Here is an 8,268-nt window from a genome sequence, read left to right on the forward strand (position 1 = left end):
TGGAGAATTTGAATGTGGCTCATCTCTACAAATGTTCAGATGTATATGTGTAGCATTGGGATGTTCTAGCTTTACCTATATATATATATATATATATATATATTCGTTTTAATTTATTTATTGATTGATTTTTGAAAGTGTTAATTTGCATATATTATACTAATGTATTTTCATGCAGAACTACACTTTATCAAAGAATTCCCTCCAAAAATGAATGTTTGGAAGGGATATATTCTAAATGTAACTCAAAGAGGAGAAAAAGAAAGAAAGGAGGAAAAAGGAAGGAATAAAGAGCGGGGAGAAAGAAAGAAAGCAAAATGACTTTCAGTGATGAACAAACCACACCTGTTTTTTTATTTTCATTCTTTATTTTTTTTTGTTTTAATAATAATGACGGTTACATCTTCTTTGAAAGAATTCAAATCCGCCACTGAAGAGGTTTAACATGTTATTTCATATATATTGTGTGTATGTATTTGGTGATGTAATAAATCAATTATGTAAAAGTAAATATAAAATAAAATACAATAAACTTTTTTGAAAAAAAAAAATATATATATATGAATAACGTGAATAATTAAAATATTGTTATATCTTTATGGAAAAATAATTATGTAATAAAATAAAGTAAATAAAATAAAATAAAATAAATAAATAAATAAATAAATAAATAAATTAGCAATGTACACAATAAAAAATGATAGATAAACCGTTATAATTGTATAATTTCCATTTGCTTTCTCGTAGATACGAGTAAATATTCATGTATACGTGTTCATCGAATCATATTTAATGAAATTTTATTGTGCATATATGTGTTAGTATCTATTCAGATTTGAATATTCTATCCGTTAATAGATGTATTATTCAAGTTACTATACACACATAGACCTATATACACATGTATACACATGTTTAAGCATCGGTTAAATATACTAAGTTTATATACATTTCTATATAATTCAGTATTTGTTTTAAAAGGAGGGTAAAACCGAAAATAAAATAAAATAAAATAAAATAAAAAAAAGGAAAAGGACAAATAGAATAAATCAAAATTAAGATAAGATAATAATCTGTATTTTACATTATAAGACAATAGGCAGAATTCTTTGAATACATATCTTTCAGTTTATGTATTTTTTGTTGTTGGCATTTCATCGCTTACGACGTCGAGGGTTCCAGTTGATCCGATCAAGGGAACAACTTGCTCGGGAAATTAACGTGCAAGTGGCTGAGCACTCCACAGACACGTGTACCCTTAACGTAGTTCTCGGGGATATTCAGCGTGACACAGTGTGACAATGCTGACCTTTTGAATTACAGGCGCAACAGAAGCAGGAAGTAAGAGAAAGAGTACAGCAGGGTTCGCCACCATCCCCTGCCGGAGCCACGTGGAGCTTTAGGTGTTTTCGCTCAATAAACACTCACAACGCCCGGTCTGGGAATCGAAACCGCGATCCTATAACCGCGAGTCCGCTGCCCTAACCACTGGGCCATTGCGCCTCCACTTATGCATTTATTTTCCTAGAAAATGCTTATTACGTTTCTATCTGATAAGTACTATGTGCATAATGTAACTGATTCATGTTTACTCAAAGAAAAAGTCAACAGAATATTTTATGGACCTGTTAGTTCATTCAAATATCTTATTGAGATTTAATATAAAATTTAACTTTTTATATAACTGTTAAAATTATATTATTTACTTATAATATTTTTTCATAATATATCCAACTATTTTGTAATACAACTAGATGCAATTAAGTAAAATAAAATAAGTTAATCTTATATATATTAAATGCTTTAAAATGTTTAAAAACAGTAATATGGTTAAATTAGAATATATGTATAGAAAGAAAGACGTATAAATTGAAATCAATCAATGATTATTTATGCTGAGGTACACCCCCCACACACATGAATTATGTTTAAGTTATAGTGTTGTATATTAAGGTAAATATCTAATAGTTTATTAATAGAAATAGAAATGTATGATTATTAATGTATATATATATATATATATATATATATATATGTGTGTGTGTGTGTGTGTGTGTGTGCGTGCGTGCGTGCGTGCATCTATAAAAACATTATATTATATATTAAGGTATATTGTAAATATCTCTAATGGTTGAATATATTACAGCGTAATATCTATAATACAACAATGTATTAACCTAACTAGATGAATATCAGTATATCTAGTTTTATTTTATAATAATGTTAAGGGAATATTTAATAATTCTTAGAGGATATATGTAATTCAGGTATTTACCAATATATTTAGTCGATAATTTAACAATACTATAAAATAAAATAAAATTAAAATTATCTTTATGGTTAACATAGAACGTATCCAATCTGCTATTTAATAATAATAATAATAATAATAATAATAATAATAATAATAATAATTTAGAAATCGATTAGTGATATTTGGAAAATAGGTATTTAGGTGCATGTAGGCAGGCCGAAATTTTCTCAGTCCTCTCATTCAATAATTGTTCTTTAGAAAATAGAATATTATAGCTTTCTGTTGTTCACGACGAAGAAATTCTGTCTGAGGGATGATAAGGTTTTGCAATGGTTAATATTTTCCATCTAATTTTGAAACTAATATTGCTATCTTTTAATTTCCAGATGACTTTGCTAAGGCTTATATTATTCCGTTTAATCCTATTTCTAAAAGAATTCTCACGGTTCAAATTTCTGGTTTTCACAAAACATTCTGTGGAATCAATATAGTAGAAATTCTTACCCTCTGCTTCAACGACAGCTTGGTATATCAGACTTTTATGTTTGCAATAATTATTAAATTTGCATTTTTCTTTAACCTTACAATCGCAAAATTTATTAAGACTATCTTTGGAACTAATTAAAATAGGCAAATTATTGGCAGTTCTTTCCCATTGATAGCTTAAACTAATATTAGGTAATTTACTTGTGGTGGATATATGATATAATGCGTGCTATTTCCAAGAGAAATATTAATTTTACGATTCTCATAAAAGTTATCTAATTTTGAATTATTAATACAAGATATATATCTAAATAAGTTTCTAGTTACTGAAAAACCATATCTTAAAATTTTACTATTAATAATTTCACTATATTTATTATAAGCGAAGTGCCTGTTTATCAGTCTACGTATACGTTTGATTAAATTAGTCTTAACTTGTTCAACAAAAGGTAAGTTTAGCCAAATAATATTTTCATTTATTTTATTATTAGTATGGTAATTCCAAGTCTTTGCTTCGGTGGATTTTATACGAGGTATATATTTTCTATTTTTATTCTTTTTAGTACTATAATTTCCGTTTTTATTGTGATTATTATCACTAGATTTCAAGTTATTAATTTGGTCAATAACTACATTATTTTTATACTTACTATGTATATCATTATTAGCGTTTCTGTTTGATGTGTAATATCTCTGTTTAATTTTTATTACCATTATATTGATAAACATTATTATTTTGGTCTCTTATACTAATGCTTACTATTCTGTTTCGATTTGGCTTATATTTACTCACTATATTTTTGCTGTTTTCCATGATCTACTTCTTTATTCATATAATTTATCTTACCCTTAACCCTAGATTTTTATATCATTCGTAGTAGATTTTCTTACCCATTGATCTATAGTCGTATTAGGTCAATAAAATATTACGTTGACTTTTTCTTTAATTAAACATGAATCAATGGCGTAATAAACATAGTCTTTATCAGACAGAAACGTAATACTTATAAGGCGGCGAGCTGGCAGAAACGTTAGCACGCCGGGCGAAATGCTTAACGGTATTTCACCTGCCGTTACGTTCTGAGTTCAAATTCTGGCGAGGTCGACTTTACCTTTCATCGTTTTGGGGTCGATAAATTAAGTGCCAGTTACACACTGGGGTCGATGTAATCGACTTAACCCCTTTGTCTGTTCTTGTTTGTCCCTATGTTTAGCCCCTTGTGGGCAATAAAGAAATAAGAAACGTAATACGCATTTTCTAGGCATAAATGAACTATTAGATATGTATTCTAAGATATCTATATATTATATTATAATATAAAATACTGATTATTATCGTATCTTAATTTTAAACTATTCTATTTATCTCATTTTACTTTATTTTATTTTCATTTTACTCACTTTTAGAACAAATACTGAATTATATACAAACATATATATACTCAGTATATTTAACCGTTGCTTAAATATAAATACATATAGAAAAGATATACGCTAATTGTATACAATCTTCTTACTATGCAGTCACGCCTGCGCCTTAAATTTGAACAACTTTGTAGAAGATATTTTCAAAATTGTGAGTTCTTCAAAAATATCCTAAAAAACACATTTCACTTCTGAGTTGTAGCATTAAAGCTTCCAATACGACAATTAGATCTGGTTAGTTTCTGTGCTCTGTTAGCATTATGATCGTGCCTCGGTTCTTGTGAGGAATTTTCTCTGCTTTTTTTCTCTGTCTAACGATATTTTACGAGCTAATTTTTCCGCCACATTCAAATTAGAGTAATACCTCCACACGCTCATTCAAACACACTGACACACACACATACGTTATATCTATACACTGAAGCAAGTAAATATACACCTCTACAAACCTTCTTATATTCGTACTGAGATCTATAAAATAAATCCGTGCTAAGTTTAAAAATATACTAGTCAATGTATGTGTGTGTGTGTGTGTGTGTGTGTGTGTTTGTGCGTGCACAAAGATATATAATTGAGACATCGAATGAAAATGATTATTAAATTTATTGTTAAAATTATTAAGAAGAATTCAAATATCCGTTTTTGAAAGTATAAATTTTCTGCTGTCATTCAACCTGGTGTGTAACGAAATAGTTTTAGAAATAGCATATGACAGCGTTTTAATATATATATGTATGCATAAGGCAGTGAGTTGAGAGAATCTTTAGCTCGCCTGCTAAAATGCTAAGCGGTATTTCGTCTGTCCTTACTTTCTGAGTTCTTATTCCGCCGAGGTCGACTTTGCCTTTCATCCTTTCGGGATCGATAAATTAAGTACCAGTTGCGTCCTGGGGTTGATCTAATCTACTGGCCTTCTCCCCAACAATTTCAGGCCTTGTGCCTAAAGTAGAAAAGAATCTCCAGCACGCCTGGTAAAATGCTTAGTGGTATTTCGTCCGTCTTTACAGTGTGAGTTCAAATTCCGCCGAGTTCATTTACTTTTCATCCCTTTCAAGGTTGTCTGTCCTTGTTTGTCCCCTCTATGTTTAGCCCCTTGTGGGCAATAAAGAAATAAGAAACATTAGCACGCCAGGCGAAAAGCTTAGCGGTATTTCGTCTGTCTTTACGTTCTGAGTTCAAATTTTGCTGAAGTCGACTTTGCTTTTATCCTTTCGGAGGTCGATAAATTAAGTACCAGTTGCGTCCTTGGGTCAATCTAATCTACTGGCCCCCTCCTCCCCCCAAATTTCCGGCTTTGTGCCTAGAGTAGCAAAGAATATTTATAACAGTAGTCTACCTTTGACTATAATCGTATTCATTAAAGTGAGGTTATGAAACTCCATTGGAGAGTTGCAACTGTTGACCGGAAAAACATATCACTATCAACTTTCATTCTCTTTCTGTCTATCTATCTATCTATCTATCTATCTATCTATCTATCTATCTATCTATCTCTCTATCTATCTATCTATGTCTTATTTAATAACCAGACCCATACATGCTATCGTATACCGGAACGCACACTTTATTATATACTTGTGTTATGTCTAATAGTAATATTCTGTCAATTAGTCTCCTGTTAACAAGCGTGAAACCAGAACTCAGTAGTCTTCCAATATATTTCTAATTGTCTTCTGAAAATTTTAATTACTCATTTCCCTATTGATTCGCCTTGTCAATTTAATATTCATTAAGCAATAAAAGAAAATGCTGTTCTAAAATACACCATGAACTTACTACAACATTTATACGTTGAATATGCACATACATATGTACATGTAGGCACATGTGTATACGTATATATATATATATATATATACGTACATACATACAAACACACACACACACATATCTTCATACTTGTTTATTGAAATAGAAGATAAGAGTTTGTCTTGCGGTTCGAGTTTCACGCTGCTGCAATCTTCAGCAGTTGCGTGAAACAGGAGTTGCGACACGAACTCTCAACTTCAGCTTCGATAAATAATAAAAAAATATGTCTATCCTCTATAATATGTATTAAGCACTCCTCTCTCATTCGTTCGACAATAAGCAGCGTATATTTATTTCCTTCTCTCCCGCTCTCTCTCTTTTTCTCTAATATATATATATATATATATGTCCTAGTATTAACTATTTCACTGAAATCGGTCAATTTAAATAAAAAAAAAACTGTCTTTTATTTATATTTATCGTGTTTAGTATATGTTAAGAGTGTATAAATTTTAAATTTTGTATATAATTTTATAATTTCTATAATTTTTTGCTATAATTTTATTTTCATTCCTGTTGGATCCCGCTTATCTGCCCACGATTGCTTTTTTTCAATTTGGCTGCAATCATTTTCTCTACCCCCGGGATGGGTCAATAGTTGATCCGAACTAACTGAACACACTCAGATGTCAGTGCAAACGATAACACCGGAAATGCCTCAAAATATGTTTCGGAACGCTCAGCATTGATTTGAAATTTGTACGGATAGAGACGGAGCATATGTTAAATAATGTTCAATACGGTAATTCCTCACGTATCGCAGGTGTTACGTTCCAATGACCTCACGCAAGTATAAATAGTACTGTACTGGACAATTTGTTTTATATATTTTTTACAATAAATTATATACCAGTTGCGTACTGGAGTCCCTCTAATCGACTGGCACCCTCCTCCCCTAAAATTTCAGGGTTTTTGCCTTGAGTAGAAAAGTATATATGTGTGTGTGTGTGTTGTGTGTGTGTGTATAAAGGCTAAGGACCACCTTTGGTCATGAATGACCATGAGATTGCATTTAGAAAGTTCCCTTTCGAGGCACCAAGCGGGGCAAATTTGTTTATGTATACCAGCCTCCCCTCTCCATGCTACCGATATTTTTAAGGCGAAGGGGCTGATACATCTTGGCACCAGTGACGTCACAACTCATTTCTACAGCTGAGTGAACTGGAGCAACGTGAAATAAACAAGTGTCTTGCTCAAGAACACAACACACAACCTGTCCGAGAATCGAACTCACTACGTCATGATTGTGAATCCGACGCTCTAACTAAAGCCGTGTGCGCGCGCAGTTAATAGATAGATATTGAATATGGTACATAGATACTTATAATAAGAATCTAAAACTGCTTCAGTTGCGTATACTGGATATTTATTCAGCTAGGCAGCTATTCGCAACCCTAGGCAATGCTTTGATAACTGGCTCCTATATTAGATATGACAAATCTCATCCAGGCATGTAACTAGCTATGAGTACATGGATTTGGTAAGGCCTTACTAAGCCGAAATGCACATGGTTTTCTCGCTGGTCGTTAGACTACTTTTCGTCCCTTTCCGACATATATATTGTATTTTTAAACACAACACGTCCATAATGGATATTATCTCTGGACGAATCCCATTGTAACTTGCTTGTCGACAATACATATTCATAAAGCAAGATACATTGATGGTTACACGATTAATTCAATACTACTTCAATTGCGTATAGTGGGTTAAGATTGTGTTTTCTTTGTTGACGAATTATATTTCTAGTCGGGTATTTAACACCTTAACATTCTAAAGTCGAGAAACTGACATATTCAATAAAGTTATGACATCATAACAAATTGAATGGGAATAACATCCACTCAAGAACAATGGCGTCGTGCATTCTGTAATTTTGTTGTATCTGCCGTTGTTGATGTTGTTGCTGTTGTTGATGCTGCTGTCGTTGTTTTTGTTGTTGTTGTTGTTGTTGTTGTTGTTGTTGCTGTTCTTCTTCTTCTTCTTCTTCTTCTTCTTCTTTTTCTTCTTCTTTTTCTTCTTCTTCTTCTTCTTCTTCTTCTTCTTCTTCTTCCTCCTTCTTCCTCCTCCTCCTCCTGCTCCTCCTCCTCCTCTTCTTCTTCTTCTTCTTCTTCTTCTTCTTCTTCTTCTTCTTCTTCTTCTTCTTCTTCTTACTATTTCATTGCTGGTACTGTTTGTGTTGTTGATAATGTTCTTGTTCTTGGTGTTGTTCATCTAATTGTTCTTCTTTCTTTCCTTTTTCTCTCTCTCTCTCTCACTCTCTCTCACTCTCTCTCTCTCTCTCTTTATCTCTC

This window comes from Octopus bimaculoides, chromosome 6 (genome assembly GCF_001194135.2).
Source record: "Octopus bimaculoides isolate UCB-OBI-ISO-001 chromosome 6, ASM119413v2, whole genome shotgun sequence".
Taxonomy (NCBI): Eukaryota; Metazoa; Mollusca; class Cephalopoda; order Octopoda; family Octopodidae; genus Octopus; species Octopus bimaculoides.